Genomic DNA, 19276 nt, shown 5'->3' with positions numbered 1-19276 from the left:
TTACTGATGACTTACTGCTTTACACCAGGCTATTTATGAATATATACAAGGACTTTCTGGACTGTGGTGATACATAGTTAATTTGGAAACCAGCCTGCAGAATTAAATGAAGCTGTATTTTATATTTTCTCTTGCAACTGCTCACTTTTGCAAGTAAAAGAATGTTTCACCAACTGCTAGAGTTACTTAGAAGTGAGAGGAGAGGCAATTCAAAGCAGGCATTAAAGTGTGATCACTGGTTTCTGCATAAAATAAGCATTTCAGAACACGATCTGGAACATCCCCAGGGGTTTGAAAGCGGTGTCCCAGAGTGGGATTTGAAACAGGAGGATTCAATAGCTATTTTTCTGCCTCATTCATGTGACCTGGGTCAGTGTTTTCAGCTGTTTTTCTGCTGTCCACTCTAAGTCAACAAAGGACTTATGTGTACCCTTAACTTCAAGTAGGGCTAATTACATATGTTTTTCAAGCCAAACACCCAGGAAAGTGCTGTGCCGGGAGCTTGAGCATGCAGAGGAGAAGCCTAATTTTCTGGTATTCCTTTCAGACAGAAACCTGATTTTAAGAGTAGGCTGGAGGTTACCACCGTTAAAAGCAGAGGACGCAGAGCAACTGTGCACATTCTGATCGGGGCACATGGCCACTTCTGTGGGCCAGGGCCAGCTCTGGGCAAAGCTGCCAGGTTGGGTGGATGCCAATTGGAGGCAGTGCCATATTTGGCACAGCAGAACCAAAGGCACAGAGAGGAACTGTGGAGCTACTGAAGCAGCCCTGCCACACACTGTGGTGGGACACCTCTGCCAGAATACCCCCCAGCATAGCTGGGAGCCTGGTGATAGGAGCTGCATGACAAAGGGATGCACACCTCCCCCCTGCCTCCCCCCACATTTTGCCTCCTGAGCATTGGGATAAAGGGAAGGATAGACACTTTTGGAAAGTGGAAGCAGCCACTTGGTGTAATCCTGATGGACCCCTCTTCCCAGCCGCCTGGTCAGTAGTTGGCTGTGACCTACCCTAAGTAGGAGGTGGGGAATTCTTGTGCCCCTTCCCATTCAAATGACTTGTTGACACTGGGATTCGTAAACCCACCACTCAGCGATATAACATCTCTGGCTCTTATCAAAAGCCTTTACTTTTCCAGATGGAAAACAAGGTGGTCAGTTTGACAAAAATCCTCTAACAGAACCACTAAGTCATCCCTCTTCACCATTTGAACTCTTCTACACTGCAACCTCTCTTCCTTTTACATGGCAAACTATGTGGGGTGAGCAAAGGAAGAAATGAGGAGCAATGCTGGAAATCCTGCTGATCTGACAGCAGACAGTGATGTTGATCTCTCTTTTGAGATGGGGCACATCATCATATTCCAGATGTCTCCATCAGTGAAGGAAAGGGCTCTTGTGACCTCTGGGAGGACACATTTCACCTTTATCTTTGCAAGACTGATGGTTTTTCCAGGAAGCACTTCTGGTCTAAACTTACAGCTTTTTCATTTTTGCTTTTGACAAATCCAGGCTTCAGGTTTAGGACAAAGTCTTCTGACCACAGAGAATGAGAAACTGAAAAGACAAAAAAAAAAAAAAAAAAAACCAAAACCAAAACCAAACCCCAAAAACAAACAAAAAACCAAATACAAAACCAAAAACCAACCAAACAAAAACAAACAAACCCCCCCACCCCCCCAAAAACCCACTCAAAAAAACCCCAAAACAACAACAACAACAAACAAAACAAAAAAACCACAACACCCCAACAAAAAAAAAAAAAGGAAAAAAAAAAAAAAAAAAAAAAAAAAAAAAAAAAAAAAAAAACCCACAAACCCTGTCTTGGTTTTGAAAGACAGTTGTCTGCCAGGGAAGACTAGAGACTCCCTTGGAATGGAGAATGTAAACCCCCTTCCCTCCAATTATTATAATTTTGCAATTAGGGACTCTCAGGCAAAGATATGGGAAATAGGAGTTACAGTTATTTACTAGGAATATTAAAAATAAAAAAGAAAATAGAAATGTAGTAGTAAAAAAGCCCAAAAATAAACAAAAAGCAAACAAAGATCCTGCAAAAAAACTTGACAGAGTCAGGGATACGACCTGGCACCCTGTTGGTCAGGGTGTTGGAAGCCGTCCAAATAAGTCCTCCTGGAGTAACAGATGTGGTTCTGTGGAGTAGAAATGGTCCTGTAGAAAGTCCAGTGGTGATGAGATGGGTCCGGTCTTCCTCTGGGAATCCAGTGGAAAAACCGGATACCTTGTGTCCTTCAGTCCCAGTTTTTATCTAGCTGGGAACAGCTGGCTCCTCCCCCACTGTGTGGAGCATCTCACAATGGGATGATGGAATGTGCCCTAATGGCCCATTATCAGAAGATGTCCTCCTGGAGGATGGAGGGGTGATGAAAGAGATAAGAAACTCTGCCCCACTTGTTTTAATGGCTGAACCATTATCAGGAGGCATCCTCCTCCTTCCCCACTGGAGGGACAAGAGGAAGACAAAACATCTCCCAAAAAAACCCCAGCCTTCAACAGATGAAATAGAATACACATCTCTAGGTTACATAATCCAATACAACCCCAAACTCTAAACCAAACAAAATCAGATCCTATAATGCTTGAAACAGTTTAGACAATAAAAAGTATTCATTATTTTTGTCAAATGTAAACAGACTGTTTCAGGGAAAATGGAGGACATAGGTTTTATTCCCCATTGCCTGGCTTGCAGATGTTTCCCAGAAGTAACTTAAAAATGCTGAGGATGTTTCCCAGACATGTTTTTGTCTTGTCACAAATTGCATTTGAGAAGTTTTTTTTATAATAAATCGTGTACCTTTTTAATAATCTCACTCTAGTGTTTATCTTCCCTGAGCAGGCAAAATGTCTGGGCATTTGTATGAGCATACCACCTGTGTTCATTTCAAGATCCCAAGCCTCTCTCCAAAGGAAGGAAAGCAACAAAACCCCTGTTTCACCGCTGGAGTAACCTGCATGCATTAAAAAAAAAAAAAAAATAAAATAAGTGGCACAAAGTTACTTAACAAGACGTTGGCAGAGTTGTGAATAGAATAATGCAGGGTTTATGAGCCTGGTCCTTCATTGTGATGCTTTTTGGTTAGACAATGAGAGATTCCACACATACTTTCAGTAGCTTTTTTTTTTTTTTCATCTCTCAACCTTTGTCCAGCCTCCAAATGACAGCTGCTAAGAGACAACCTTCTTTTACTCCTTAACTGGGCACAATGGAGGAGATTTGTAAAAGTTTGGTGGGCAAAATTTTCAAAAGCACTTAAACCTACATGAAAGGTAATGAAATTTAGGCTCCTACATTGCTAATGAGCTCACCACCCAGAAGTGGAGACAGAGTTTCAAACAAATGCGGTCTGCATTGAGAAAAGTATGTGAGGACCCACTTTTCAAAGGTGCTTGGAGAGCTGCAGCTGCCAAAATCACTACTCCAGGCAGATTTTCAGAACCCTGACAGCTAGTGTGCTGAGGTATTTTGAAAGGCACTGATCATGTGTTCCACAAATCTAAATGGATCCCTTTGGAAAATCTAATGCAAGAGGATTCTGAGGCCCTGTGAATTTCCATGGGAGATGATCTGGTGATGGGAATCAGAGAACTCTGGTGTGGTGACCAGCAGACCCTGAGGCTGGCCCAGCCATCACCTCGGAGAGCAGGAGCAACCTGCTGCACCAGGGTGGGCAGCCCATGCATTATCCCTCACCAGGCACCTCCAGCATGCAGGGAATGTGGGGATGATGAGGAATCATCTCCTCGGAGCATGGCTCTTTGCCAGGGCTGTCATGGTTGTTTTTGTGACTTTCCTTCGTATCAGCCTCTTCCCAGCTCAGAGGAGATGGATAAACTTGGATTCACAGTCAAGAGTCAGGAGAGGAGTCCCTGTGCTAGGGTTCTGCTGTTTCCTGATAACTGGATTACTGGGGCTAGGAACTAGTGAACCAGGGATTACTCACTGCTGAGCTTGTGGAGCACAACATCCGCTGATTTACCAAAGTATTCTCCTTCTGCAAACTCTTCATCTCCCAGAGGGAACAAAGCAGTGTAAGGCATCCTGCCTATAATATCTTCAAGCAAATTCTTCATTTTTATGGCTGTCACCCCTACGTGCCCAAATTGTGCTCTGTGTTCACCACTCAATTTCAGTCATCAAAGTTAACAGAAACTGTTCACAAAATGGTGATTTTCTAACCCATTTCATTCCAGGGATCAGATTTATATCAGGGCTTAACAGAGAGTAAATTACATTAACTTTTTATTTTCTTGAGAAAAGATCTGTACTCATACCTGCATGACTAGAGGTCAGAGGGGCTGGGGAAGGAACTGAATCTAATTCACAACGTAAAAGTCCTCTGAGTAGATACGATATGCTGGCTTCTTGCATAAGTAAAAATGGAAATGAAGCATTGTCAAGTTTCCTCCATCCTGCAGCCTTGCTGATGCACAGCCTACAGTGCAAATGAAGATGCAGGCCATACAATGCGAAGTGCTCCCACTGTGCCTTTGAAAATAGCTTCTCCATTCTAAATTAGGCATCTCCTTCAGTGTGTTTTTAGCTTCACAAATCCCTTACATATTCCCAGCGTTTCATCATGACACACAGTCATCAAAAACTGACACAGCTGGAAGGGATGTCTGAAATGCCTAACACACTGGATGTGTGCTCATGGAGAAGGGAGTGTTTGATGGAGACACAGGAAGAATAACACAGCCGTAACAGCATCTGAAAAGGGAGTAAGTGAGAAAGTAAAGGTTGCATGGTGAGCCAGCAGGAGCACAGAACCAGTCTGTACCTGGTAAGCAAGTGATGAAAAGGGACTTGGGAATGTAGAGAGCTGCCTGCATGAGCCACTTTCAAGGAGGGCACTTTTGGAAAAGATGCATGGTATTGATGTGAGCCCAATGCAAGGCAAAGGATCTCGGCAACCCTCCAAGAAGCAACAATGCATTTTTTTTGAGAGCAAAGAATGTTGTAACAGGCAAGATATGGGCAAGAATTCTTAGCTAAAAAGTTTTATTTCACATACTTTATACAGATACACACCTCCCCACACCCACACCCTGCAAGACAGAAAGAGCATGGTTTGCAGGGAGACCAACAAGTAGGAAGCAGGACTGAGTGAAAAGTAGTCAAGGAAAGTGCTGCAGCTTTGGTGCAGAGAAAACATTAGCATCTCTTTTAACCATGCTGAACTCATGTTGGCAACAAATAATTCCCAAGGAAATACTGCAGGATGAGATTCCCATCCTGATAGATGAAGGCAAAGTCACTGAGATTTAAAAGTCATCTGCATGAAAAGGATCCATAAGTTTGTGGATAGGGACAGCTCAGAGGGACAAGGAAGGGTACAAAGGAAAGTTCATCCCACAAACAGCTGAAGCGGGACAAAAAGAAACCATCAAAGATCCCAGAGAAGGGAAAAGGCATGCCGAAAAAGAGAAGGCAGATGAGAAAAGCAGGGGAAGTCAAGATTTTGGGTTAAATGTAAAATCAAATACATCATCCTAAGTAACTACATGTCCAAGTTAGGTGAAGCTAGTAGCACAGTTTGGGCTAGAGGAATCTAGAAGAATTACAGTCTTTTGTGCATGAAACTTCAGTGCTGTGAAAGGAATGAAGCCAGATTAAAAGTTTGGGCTGGAGCTGTAGAAGAAGATGCTCTTTTTTCCATGCATCTCTTTTCTAAGATAAAAGGGGAATAAAAGGATCTAGCTGCAAGAAGGTTGGGGATAGCATCATTAGAAGAGCAAGAAAAGTGTACATAACTCATGATTGTCCTGAGTTTGCTAATTCTTCCTGAAGGGCACCTTAAACTGGGCACTTTATATATAGCATGGCACTTTGTCAAACACTCCTGGAAAGCTCTCCTGCTCTTGGCCATCAGCAGAGCCAGCACTTCCCTGAAGTTGCTGGCCCTTAGCAAGGATGTGGAAGCATTTCCCTGGCAAGACAACTGAGAGCAGAGCATGGAGTGGCGTGCACACTGCGAAACAGGTAATGTCACACTACCCTCAATGTTACCAATCCTTCCTTCTAACACCCTTTTCTTCAGGACCAACTGCCAGACAGCACTGAACTCCACTGGGACCATTAGGAGGTGCCTGAGATTTTAGTTGCAGGTGAAACCTGGGCAGAGTCAGCCTGAGAGTTTATTCAAACACTAACTCTGGCAAGGCCAGGCAGGAATAATAAAGGCCAGAAGGTCTATGTTGAGATCTAGAATAGTGAGCATCAGCCCTGTGTCCATCAGCATCTCAGCTGTGTCACTTCACAGGAAATATAGGTGCCAATTTAACAAGAACAAATCTTCGTTCCTGACCCCTGACTTGCCAGAAGTATTATTTAGGATGTGCCAGCCCTTCCCTGAGCTGAGCAGAGCTGATGGATTCACACCCAGTTTCACTCCCTTCCTTCCCTGCATCATCCCAGTATTCTCCTTGGGCTCCAGGGGTAGGAACAATTTTTTTCTTTCAGTGTTGTCACTGACAAGCAGCTGGTGGAATATATTATTGCTGAATGCATGCAGTTCTTTTCCTTTTATAAGGTAAAATGCCTTTTTTTTTTTTTTTTTTTCCCCCCTATCTTGATTGTCATGGGAAAGTACAATTCCCCACCTAAGAGAAAAACACAAAAATGGAAATATTGTTATTATTAATAATAAGAATTGTACTCTGGGAGATTGGAAAAAATGAAACAACTCAGTGTCAAATATGTATTTTAGAGAAAAAAAAAAAAAAAGTTAAAATCCATCATCAACATGGCTATTAAAGCTTTTTTTTCTAAACAAATGGTTCCAAAGCTTCCTGGCATAACTCACCAAGAAATATGCTGGAGAAACACAACAAGGTACTATTACCATCTTCGTATTGTACTTCAGGGATGTTTCAAGAAGAAAATCATGCAATATAGACTCAGGCAGTAATAATAATTCTAAACAAATAGTTTTTGTCTACTTCTGGTATCCGATTTGTTTTCTGTTATCTTCCCTCACGTGAGAAAGAGAGCAAATCTCAAATATTTAAGGGCAGTAATTTGCTTTTTAAGTTTCGAGGGGGAGCGGCCGTGACAAGCGAGAAGGCCCGAGCCCCCGCGATGCTCCGGGTTAAGCCGTGCACGAATCCCTCCATCAGCCGCGGGGCCCGCGGCGCATCCCCATCCCCGCAGCGTGCTCCGGCGGCTTCTCGCGGGGCAGGGCGGCTCCCTGGACCCCGACACACGCTCTGAGGACAGTTTTGCTTGAGCAAGTCTTCTGTGCTTTATTGGGCCCGGCGGGATGCGCTCCCCCGGCCCTCCCGGGGCTGAGCCTCCCGGGCCCTCCGCTCGCCCGGGCGCTGAGGGGCGCGGCCGCCAGAGGGCGGCGCTGAGTCGGCGGCGCGGCCGGGCGGGGCGGGGGCCGGGAGGGGCCGGGAGAGCCGGGAGGGGCCGGGAGGGGTCGTGGAGGAGCCATACGGGGCCGGGAGGGGCCGTCAGGGGCCGTGGGGGAGCCGCTGCCGCCCCACCGGATCGCAGGCACCGACAGCACCGACCGCAGGCCGAGAAAACCCGTCTGCTGCACTCGGGCCTCAGCAGGCGCGAGGAGCCAGCAAGCGACAGATAGTGACAGATTCGGAGGGTCTTCCTACAGCAGGGAGAGAAAGGCTGAAGTTAGGCACAGCTTCTGCTCCTGACTCAGTTTAATTTAGCTCTGATATTAGTTTCGTGCGCTGTCCCCAACGCACATTCACGGGATTTGTTTTAGTGGCTTTGCACATCAACAGAGCATTTGACTTGATCCTTATTGCTTAACTCAAGCCCATGTCTGAGAAGCAAGGGAAGAATTGGGTTTTCTGGAAAGCAAAGAAATCTATCAGTGTAGTTCCGTTTCTGTGAATTTGGCAGTGTTGGGTTTTGTACCAAGTAATGAGTTTGCTCTGAAAAATGGTAGCAGAAGGAAAGGTGGTGCAAATGTTACGGTCATGTTCAGAAACTGTGGAGAGAGAGCTGCAGGGCATTCACCTTGCTTCTAGTGTCCGAAGAAAACACCGTATTAAAAATAAAATCAAAAGGAATGTGAAGAAATACAAAGAGTAGGGGGAAAATCAACACAACATTCATGGAAGGAAACCACTGCCCTCAAAGCTAAGTTAGGAGTCTGTGAGGTTGTAAATAAGGATAGTCAGACGATACGTATGTGCTTGGACTCCATGAATGCTTTCATAAACTTAGGGTTTAGTAAAGGTTACAAAATAGGAGAGTGCTTCATATAAACAACTTCTGAAAATGTACAGGTAGATGGGTGTTCAGAATGGTCAGGTGGTATCCTCTGAGCATCTAACCAATGATAAACTAATGAAGGAAAAAGGGGAAAATCAATCATTTGCAACAAGCAATTATATTAATTACAATGAAGACAGAGGGACAAGAGGCTTTGCAATGCTAAAGTAACTGGGCTTTTATCCCCAGAAAAATAGTGCATCAGAAGGAAACCTGGAAGTGTGAAATAGGTAGAGCTCAGTCTGCTTTGGAGCATAGCTCTGCTTGCAGTGAGACAGCCAATTCTGATACCACACTGCTTTTCTAATGGCATAACTTCTCTGAACTCAGTGATGTGTTGTCTTGATTTACCAGAAAAAAGAACACATAACAGCATTCAGCAAATTCAATTCTGAATTTATAGCAACTGCAGAGAGAGACAAAATTGAGATGCAGAACTATGAGCACACTGGAAAAGTCAGCCCTGAACCAGGAGAAGAAAGTTCTCCATCCTTTGTAAAGAAGAAATGCACAGTGTGCAATTCCCACTCCATCCATGGAGAGCATGTTCATAAACATGTTCCTAAACTTCACTCAGAAATCACACTGCCGAAGCTTTGTAGAGAATGTGCCAATGGGATATAATTTAACAGGACCTCAATTCAGAAATGTCATTCCAATAAAATACAGCTCTTCTCCCACAATGGATGTTATCCATATGAAATGAGAGAACTGGATGATCCCTGGAGTTTACAGCCCTGACGGTTCTCACCATGAATACCATAGGGAAAAAATCTTCCAGAAAGATGCATGAGCCCTCAGCTAAAATTAAATCAAAGTCAATGTAAAATATTCTCTGTATTCATGAATGTATTGACAGCTCTCAGCACTCATTTCTGTGTCTTGGCAAGTCAGTGTCCTCTCTTATTTAACTGAATAAACAAATTATTGGTTTTCTGGGCAGACAGACAAGTGTGTGAAAAATAAATGACTTTTTGAATTATTTTCTCAGCATATCACTGTGCTTCAGCAAACATCCTATTCATAGAAATCCCAAATAAGGGGTTTCTAAAACAATACACCAAGTTTAACTATTGTTTTTTTTTTTGCATTTCATGGAACTAATCCTATTATGTGTCAGACTGCACTATTAGAAGAGAAGAGAATTCAAGTACAAAGTGACTGTATCATCCTGGAAGTTCAGTGAAAATGTGAATATGGAAAAGACAAAGCAAATGAGAAATGCTTTGAGGATCCTCTACCAAGGAATGACTCCGCAGTCATTCAACTGCAGCTGTAGTTGTGACACTTTGCTTTGATCCCTTTACTTGGGACACATGTACATTGGACACATACCTTTTTTTAATCTTTGGGGTGCTTTTCATCTGCCCTGAAATCTTTGTATTAGCATTCTTCTGGTGTGCTCGTATTGTTAATTTGGATGTGATATGCAGCACTAGAAAAGGTAAAAAGGCTATTCCAGCTGTCAGTAACTTTGCAGCTGAAACTAAATTATTCACTTCTATTGAGCAAAGAAGTTTAAACCTTAGGCAACAGAAACACATTGTAGACTACATGAAGAACATTGGGGTCCTCAGCTTCCACCTTACAAATCTGACAGGAAAGAAAAGATTTTCGGCAGGCGCTTACTTTGCAAAGATGCTGTCAGTAAAATGAAGGAGATTAGCTAACCTCAGAAAAACAGCTATGCTGGTGGGGTAATGGACACAGATGAAAGTCATCAGAGGACTCTGACTTACCACCAATTATTCTGTCAAACTGAAAATCCTTTCCGGGAACCTGAGCTGTGACTGAAAACAAGACTATCCTTCACCCAGCTTCTGTGAGATTAAACTTTTGTGCCTAATCCTGTCTGCTCTTTCAGGTGTGCCAAAACACAGATATAATATTAATATTAAAAATGCTAGAGAAGAAAGGGTAGAAATAATTAAAACCTTTGCCATCCAAATTTGAAAACCATTCTATCCCTTAGATGAAAAAAACCCGGCAGTACTGATAAGAGATTTAACAGCAGTAACAGTTCAGGCTGCTCTCTGTAATGTACAGTGCAAATGGACCATTTCAAATGTGTTAAATATGATGAAGGTAAAACAAAACCATGACCTCGACAGTATTTGAAACAATTTTGGGGCAGACTCAACCCAACACAGTTGTATAGCTTTCAGCCACATCTGAAAACTCAGTACAGATTTTGTGGTTCTTTTCCAGCCCTCTGTAGTCAAATAAAAGGTTTTCCATTAATGCCAATAGGCTGCACTGGGAACACTCTTGGCCAATGTCTATCCAGAGCCATTTTCCTGGCACAGAAACTTTAACTAAACTGAAGACTAAGAAGTATCAATATATATTTGTACACAGGACGGCACCCTACACTTCCTATCTGAATAGATCTAATTTGAGACCAAGGAACCAGAAAAGCTTGAAAATGTTATTATGAAAACTCTTTGAGGGAGCTGATAAATGAAAATACCGTTTTTGACAGTAAGCTCTGTGTGTGTAAAGGCAATTCCAAGTGCTCTTTTTGTCTGTGTCAACACAGCAGGTGGGGGCACTTCACCTCACTGCCCAAGCTGTCCTTTCACTCAGAATGGTTATTAAGTGTGCTTATTCAGTGTTTCATGAGGATAAGCTAAGCCACAACAAAAAGCTATGAGCAAAAGTTTCCCACCTACCAACTTGCTAGTGGAGTTAAAGACTTACTTTTTGTTGTCTTGTCCTATTGCTCAGCACCACTGAGAAGAGCCTGGCTCCATCCTCTGACACTCTCCCATCAGGTACTGATAAACACTGATGAGATCCCGTTTTAGTCATCTTTCCTTGAGGCTGAGCAGGCACATTTTCCCCAGCCTTTCCTCATAAGAGAGATGCTCAGATCCCTTATTCATCTTTTTTGCCCTCCACTGAACCCATTCCAGGATCTCTGTCACAGTGCTGGGGGTTGACTGCGACACATCCTTTGGGTTCCATGATTTCAGGGCAAATGTGATGCAGAAAAAGGAGCAGATGCAATGAAGTGCCCAAAAAGTAAAATCACTTTAATGAGAAATAAAGTAAGGATGGTGCTCAGAAACTGAACACAGAACTCTCGGGACAAAAACTGTACACTGTATGGGGACAAACTCCAAAGACCAGAAATGAGGGGGGGGTGTGGCAATATATAGGCTTGGGGGGGGCAGGGGGGGGGAGGTGTTTAGAGGGTTCTAGAAACATGACCAAATATGGAAGATTGACAACAAATAAGGGAGCAGAACTTGTGTTCATTAACATAATAACTGCAAAGTCACCTGGGAGGAGATCTCTGTCTCACCCTAAGTTGAACAAATGTTTCCCAGGGCTTGAAGCCAAGACCTGGCCTGTAAGGGGTGAGATTTGGCAAGTCCTGTGCCTCTGCCAGGCTGATGCCCACAGAGCTCCAAATCTCTTTTGTACTGAGGAGCCCAGAACTGGACACAGCAGTCCAGATGTGGCCTCACCAGGGCGCATAGTGGGGCAGGATCACCTCCTTGGACCTGGTGGCAATGCTCTTCCTTATGTACACCAGGATTCCATTTGCCTTCTTGGCCACCAGGGCACACTGACAACCCAGATGCATCTGTATTTTGTGCTGTTCTTCCACTGCATGCTGGAGGTGTGAACAAGCAGGAAGATGGGGAAGGTAAGCATATTCTAGTGGGGCAGCACTCCCACTTCACTCCCAGAATGAGGGCCCAAAGCACACAGAGCCCCTGCCACGGCTGGTCCTCCTTATATTTCTCACCCTGGCTTCTCTTCTCCTTCACACTCTTGAGCCTTGCATTTGGCCTTTGGCTCTGCACCTTTTCCAAATGCAGTGGCCATTACTCCAACCAACTCATTAATCTTTTTCTTTCTGTACCTGGTTCAATAGAATAATTAACATTTTCACTGGAGCTGACCCAAATGGCCCTAATCAAGAGGAATTGGCAAGCTGGCTAACTCCCTGCAGATGCCTGTCAGGGATGAAGTAATACCACCTTTTCAGTATTAGATACCAGGATTCAAAAAACTGCTCCTCATATTCTTTGAGTTCATCATGTATTAGAAATAGCAGAAAGGATTTCGGATTTTCAGATTAATGCTATCCCCTGTGCAGCATGGGGATAGAGGCAGGATATGTTATATATATTCCTTTATATTGGTTTTGGTTTTGGTTTTGGTTTTTGTCTTCCTCTTAGGTTTAGGCATCACAGCCTAAGGCAAATGTAAACATCTGTTTTCTAATGGTTTACATCGTGAAAATTAAGTACCTTCTCTTAAAAGTGCAATTCTCATCAGACAAAGGAAGAGAAATGCTTAATCATGGGATTGGTCTTATTTACTAACAATTTGTAGGAACACCATGCTCAAACAAATAAGCATCTCCTTATCAATATAATCATCCTGGAAATTCATGGCTGTTGGAGCAAAGCCCTATGAAGTATGTGGCAACTCACTTTTCTTTCATTGAAGAGAGAAGCAGATAGTAAGGATGAGCTGAAATCGAACCCATTTCCTACAAGACAATTGCCAAGCTTTGGTGTCTTCCCTTTGGCAGAAACGCTCTCTCAGAGCACCAAAATGTATTGGCTCTTTGATAACTGCCTGAAAGAAGGTTGTGGCCAGACAGGGATCAGCCTCTTCTCCCAGGCAACCCATGACAGGACAAGAGGACATCATAATAAACTCTGCCAGGGGAGGTTTAGGTTGGACATTAAGAAGAGTTTTTTAATGGAAAGAGTGATTAGATATTGGAATGGACTGCCCAGGGTGTTGGTGGAGTCACTGTCCTGGTGGTTTCTAAGGAAAGATTGGATGTGACATTCAGTGCCCTGGTCTAGTTGACCGTTGTTGGGTTGTGGGTTGGACTCAGTGATTTCAGAGGTCTTTTCCAATATGATTGATTCTGTGATTCAAAGAAAGAAATAGCAGTGAAGTACTGTTTTACAGAGGAAATAATGAAGTAGTAAATAAGACTCTTAACAATTCTGGAAGCAATTATTCTTAAAAAAATCCACAAACTAACAACCATGAACATGATCTGCATTCAGCCAAGGCTTTCATGTTGTCATGCTTCATCATGATTGTCTGCCAAGCTTTATGTCCAGTGACATCTCTTCTATTTCAGTGACTCCTTTTTGGCTTGTTGAGTGCTTCTGTTCCTATTTACACGTGCAGCCATAGTCTCTCGAGGCAGGCTTTAAAGTGTATGCATCTGACTGATGTGAGACAGTATTTGAATAGACATGTGAAATGAGAAGTATGCTTCTTATTGACGATTTATTTCTCCTTGGAAATACTGAATTCACTTGAGCCCATGGTGACAATGATCTGTGCTTATGAAGATTCATAACTGAGTCACAAATACTCTAAAATAGCCTGAAAATCCCGCAGCAAGTGTGTAACTGGAACATGTTCAGGAATAAAGAGAATTCAACTGGGAACAATAAGATCTTTCATGCTGACATAATAATACCATGACATTTTCCTGTTCTGTCTGCTATGGCTACCACACACTCAGGATCCTGCTGTACAATCTGTACTGATTTTGGCCAATATCTTATTCCATAGGTGAGACGGGTGACACTGCTTTTTATGTAAGATGTTGCTCCCTGTAAGTAATGGTTTTGTGGTCCCTAATGAGTTTAAATTGTTTAAATAATGCTCAAAAGACAAATGTCCTGACTACAGTACCAGACAGGGGTAATGAGTTAGACTGTGTGTGAGAGGGTAAACATTTTTCTACCTTTATAAAGCTAATACCTTTATGAATGGAGCTCAAATTATGAATTACCCAACTACCTTCTGTATTAGATTTGTATCAGATTCCTGCTTCCTCACTTTTACAGAACAGTGTTTTTTAAAGGACAATCTATAAAATTAACAGCCTGGGTAATCTTGGAAAGAATCTTTCCTTTTTCATTAATGAAACAGGATAAAAATCCCAGTCGACTCTATAGTACACTTATCCTTAGGAATGTGTGAATTGAGATTAGTTGACAATTCAGTTATCTGGTATTGATTTTACTTGCACTATCAACCTGCTAAACCCTGGCTATCAGAGGGAGAATTTTTAGCTTAATGTTGTTCTGTTTTGTTTTTTCAAAGATAAACAGTAAAATGTTATCTGTGGCAATTTTCACAAAAATGTTCTCATTTGTTTTTTACACCTCTCAGAAATACATGAATAAATTTGTTCCGTAAGTACTTGTTTGGTAGAAAATATTTTCCACTCAGCTGAGGAAACTCAATCTCCACGTTTTTATGGAAGTGAATAGAACACTGCATATGAAAAGAAGAATGCTTAGCTCTAGCTTTTACTGATTTCTCAGTGACTGTCACCAGAACATAATCAAGAAGATTCCATTAACATGTGGGGAATTATGATTTATCATTTAGGTCAGCGAATCATAGGGTCATAGAATGGTTTGGGTTGGAAAGGACCTTAGAGTATCATCGAGTTTCAACCCCCCTGCCATGGTCAGGGATAACTCACACTACACCATGCTGTTAAAATTTTGGAAGTGCTCAATGTTTTGAAGAACAAAGCAAAAAGGTTTCTCTTTAAAAGTCTGCACTAAATATTATCCATTGGCAAATCAAAATGTGATTCACCTCTTTTGATTCAAAACAAAAGAGGCATGCCACAAATTCCATCTCAGCTGGAAGGTGAGCAGCAGAGCAGTTTTTCTCAGAAAGGAGAGCTTTTCACAGGCTCTGCAGAACTCACAGTAATATTCCTGTGCCAGTCACAAGGAGCTAACTCTACCTGGCATCAGGACCTGTAGAGCAGAAGAAGGGCAGAGGGATCAGCATGGAGAGCAAGCACAGAATGCTGTGGCAACATCTTTGTGGGAAAAGCAGTCCCTTTTCAAGAGCAAAATGAGGCCAGAGGGAGCCTGGGAATAAGACTGCCCTGGATCCCAGCAGAAAAGTTGAGCTGTAACTTTAGGCTCATTTAGGCAACTGTTCATGCCATGTGTATCCTCTGAGCTCCCAGGCAGTGATCCCAGAGCTGGGAACTCATCCACATGGAACTCTCTCTCAAAGCTCTGCCAGATCCTCTGTGTCAGGCTTCTCCTATCATGAACTTCGGGCAGCCCTGTCACACTGGTGTAAAGGAGGCTCTTCGGAGTTATCTGCACTTCTCTTCCCCTGAGTGTAATTTAAGTGGCATAAGAAAGTTGTTTTACTGTTGAAGCCTGATACAGTCTCAGGCCTTGTGCCTCTCACTGATTTAGCTATCTTCCCAGCTGAGCTCTCTGCAGAGAATGAGGCTGTCCTGCAACTGCTTTAAGCTGCAAAAATTGAGGGGCAGCTGTCCCAAGAGAGGTTCTGCCCTGTCCCTTTGCTGGGCTGTGTGTTTTCCACATCCACCTTTGTGTTCCTGGGTACTGATACCTGACACCTGGGCAGTCTCAAGAAGCAGACAAAAAGAGCACAAAGAAATTAAGGAACACTGTTTACATCCAGATTGGTTTTGGTGTGGAAGTTACCAAGCAAAATGTGACATGAGCTGGAGCACAGACAGGCAGGCAACTTGGGGAGATTCAGCAGGGCAGGTGGCTTCTAGTTTCCTGTTTAAGATGGAGAGTATATCACCACACATTAGAGCACTTGGGGGAAGATCTGTGCTCTTCAGGATCTTGTGGGATCTGACTGTGGCTGCCTGCAAGGTGCTTTCCTCCGGTTCCCCATAATGGTACTGGGGAAAAGGTGTCCTGGTGGCTCCCCATCTAACTGTGCAATAACACACGTCCACCTGCACTTCCTTCCAGTCTCTAAACATGTGATGTTCTTACATGTTTCTTCTTCAACACCAATTATTCTTCTAAGAAAATGTAGGGGTTTTAACAACATTTATTTCACTCCACTGCCTTTAAGGCAGGGCTATAAATCTTACTAAATGCCTCCACATTATGTAAATTGACTCATTTGCAGAATATTTTTCATTCAGTATAAACAGAGCAATTACACCCTTTGATGTTTGCCCAAAATTGCTATTTCTTTTCCCCCTTCCAAAGGGGGATTTCTAATCAGTGTCATCTTTTCTCTTGCGTTATGCATGTTATGCATTAAATGAGAATGTTATGCATTAAATGAGAATGTTCTGCAAATGCTTCATCCCAGCTGTCCTTTTTAAAAAAAGATCTGTGTTTGACCTACTGTCATCCTAGCCCTCCTTCTGATGTGTGTCCTTTCCACTGGCTCATTTAATCTCCTTCACTCTTTGTGCATTCCCTTCTTGTATTATTAGGTGATACTTTCGATACTTTCCCTTCAATTTTCTTTCTCTTTTTTTCAGAGCATGTTTCATGCTTCAGTACAGGACATTCAAAAAATGTCGTCATTTGCCATGCCATGGCCAAACAGCTTAAGCAGCTTTTTTATGTCAGTTAATTCATCATTTTGGCAAAGCTTCCCTGGGTTTCTATGTTGGTCATCCTAGCGGTGCCGTTGACACAAACAGTTGAGTACTAAAGTGCTCCTGCTTCTCTGCAACACCGATATTGCATTACGTGATGGCTTTGTATGTTGCATCAGAGTTACCTATAATGATCATGTTTTGATCCAAGAGAACCTGAGCAAATATTATTTGATCCAATAATAGCCTGAACAACGAAAGCAGCAGTTTCCAGAATATGGCCTTTGGAAAGAAGCATGGGAGCGTAAAAAACGGAGCAGAGCTCAAATTTTCCCCAAAGTATCTAGAGAATGACAGAAATCACAGAATAGATGGGATTGGAAGGAACTTCTGGAGATCATCTAGCCCAGGTCCCCTGCTAAAGCAGGTTCACCTGGAGCAGATTGCACAGAATCACATCCAGGTGAATTTTGAGTACTGCCAGAGAAGGAGATTTCACAACTTCTCTGCGCAGCCTCTTCCAGTGCTCTGTCATCCTCACGGTAAAGAAGTTTTTCCTCATATTTAGATGGAACTTCCATTTGTGACTATTGTCCCTTGTCCTGTTGTTGGGCAGCATTGAAGAGTCTGAGCCCATCCTGCTGACAACTGCCCGCAGACAGAAATGCCTATTATTCTCAGTGATGAATTTCTTTTAACTAGCTAATGAACTGATTAATTACTGAAAATAAAGATCAGTTTTGTGTGCCATTTTTATAAACTGAAGATGTAAGCTAAGTGATGTTTGGTTTTGAACATACAGGAACGCTGAATTGCTCAAAGTCTAAGGTGCAGAGCAGTTTAGAAATGCCACTCTCCTGTTAGAAGATGAATTTTGGTGCAGTTAAAGTCAGATTTTCTTTATTGGTCTAGCCATTTCAGATAGAAAAATCCAGGATGACAGTTTGCTTCTCTGCATCATTTATTTTCTTAGTTTTTCCCTGGTGCTTCTTTAATAACAGAAACACATGGAGTCAGTCACCCTGACAAAGTGCTCTTCCAGTTACCAGGTGGAAACTTGCAGTTGATTTTATCCCTACAAGTGTCATCTTTCCTTGTCTTTCTGTCCATGTTTTTGAACAAAAAAAAAGTCAAATAATTCATCTGCAGCTATGCTTTCTTTGCAATGCTGTAAACTTTTAAGTAATTCTGAAGCACAAACAATTAAGTGTGCCAATTTTTCTCTTGGCCAGCATCTTCTGTGCATCTTTAACTGATACAGGCTGTATGCTGTTTTTTAGAAAATTCTCTTTATAATCTTAGTAGGAGGCTTCTGCTATATGATTATTTAAATGCTTCCTGTCTTGGATGGATTGACCACGCTGATTCTGCAGACTTTATCAAAGAATAATTTTTTTCTGCTTCATCTAATCCTTTTTTTTTTTTTTTTTTTTTTTTTTTTTTTTTTTTTTTTAATTTTCACTGGAGGATGTATTCATTTTGTCAATCAATTCCATAGCTTTTGACAAAAATATTTGCATCTCTGCAAAATCAGGGGTCTGCTGAAGGAGGTTTTTGTTCAGTTAGGTATAACTGGATGTTGGAAACTCAGCTGGCTTCCAAACTATCTGAACACTTCCAGGAAGCTCCATTTTTTGCTTTCACATCACCACCCCCCTCATAGCTATATTACCTATTACAGAGGCAGTAAGCCTCTCCTTAATTTTCTAGTCAATTCTTTATCCCTAACTAAACTATCAAATATCCATGACCTTGCTCTTGGAAAGAGCTGATTTTTTTCTTCAACAGTACACTGCTGTGGCAAACTGTCCACAAAACACTCATGAAAGATACTGGATGATTTTTGGGTAATGGGTAAGGCAGACTCATGGTATGTTTGGAGCAATTAGGATCAAGATAATACTGTTTTCTTATGGATTGTTGCTTTTGTTCTTTTCTTACCTTAACCTGGGACAATTTTCTTTGGAGCTGTCTTCCCACTTGAGGTCAGTTTCCAAACAAGTCTGGTCCCATAAGAAATGAAGGATGTGAGTAGCTCAGTTGGAAAACTTCAGTTGCAACCAAATTGTTCAAAAAATAAACTCTCCATATATATTTTTACAAACACCAATCATTCAGGGTCACATCACTCTAATCCATCCCAAGGGATCTATTAACAAGAACCTGGGTTACTCTCACCTTCTGCAGCAGGTTGAAACAGAGGTGAAGGGCTGGATTTTGCCTCAAGCCTCTAGCAGTTGTAGTTGAGGTGCTTTGCTGGAAATTTTCTTAAAATCTTCAGTTGCTCATCTTCAAAATTAAAAATTACTTGCCTAGTTACAGTAAAGCTGGAAATGTTTAAAACCACTGTCCATTTCCATGTGAGTCACCCTGTCCATGCTTTCTGGAAGTTTTGTGCACATGCTTTTCACCTTTGCACTTAAAGGTTTGACATTATGTATTTCCCCTCAGGCTCAGAAGAACAGTAAAAAAAAGAAAAATCTCTGTATTTTAAATGTCTCATGAGCCTCAGCTCACAAACATAGGAATCATCTTTGTGAGAGCCACTGTTTACTCTCTTTAGTCACAGAAAATTCCTTGTGACCGAAATTGTAAAAAGTGTTTATCTGAATGTTTAAACCCCTGACAGTTCTTTCATTCCCTGTTAGAGAAGTT

The 19276-nt window shown here is 42.2% G+C and overlaps 1 long non-coding RNA gene across 1 annotated transcript; it reads right to left on the bottom strand.

Moving 5' to 3' along the window:
* Positions 1–2849: 2849 nt before the first annotated feature.
* LOC120764897 (uncharacterized) lies at positions 2850–18942 on the bottom strand. Its single transcript, XR_005704321.1, has 3 exons — positions 18800–18942; positions 18563–18624; positions 2850–2971 (listed from the first exon to the last, which is right to left on the bottom strand). It is a non-coding gene; the product is annotated as an uncharacterized LOC120764897 (long non-coding RNA).
* Between the last annotated feature and the right edge of the window lie 334 nt (positions 18943–19276).

Source organism: Hirundo rustica, chromosome 2 (genome assembly GCF_015227805.2).
Source record: "Hirundo rustica isolate bHirRus1 chromosome 2, bHirRus1.pri.v3, whole genome shotgun sequence".
NCBI classification, from domain to species: domain Eukaryota; kingdom Metazoa; phylum Chordata; class Aves; order Passeriformes; family Hirundinidae; genus Hirundo; species Hirundo rustica.
The sequence above is the reverse complement of the archived record's forward strand: the minus strand, read 5'-3'. Positions and strand labels throughout refer to the sequence as shown.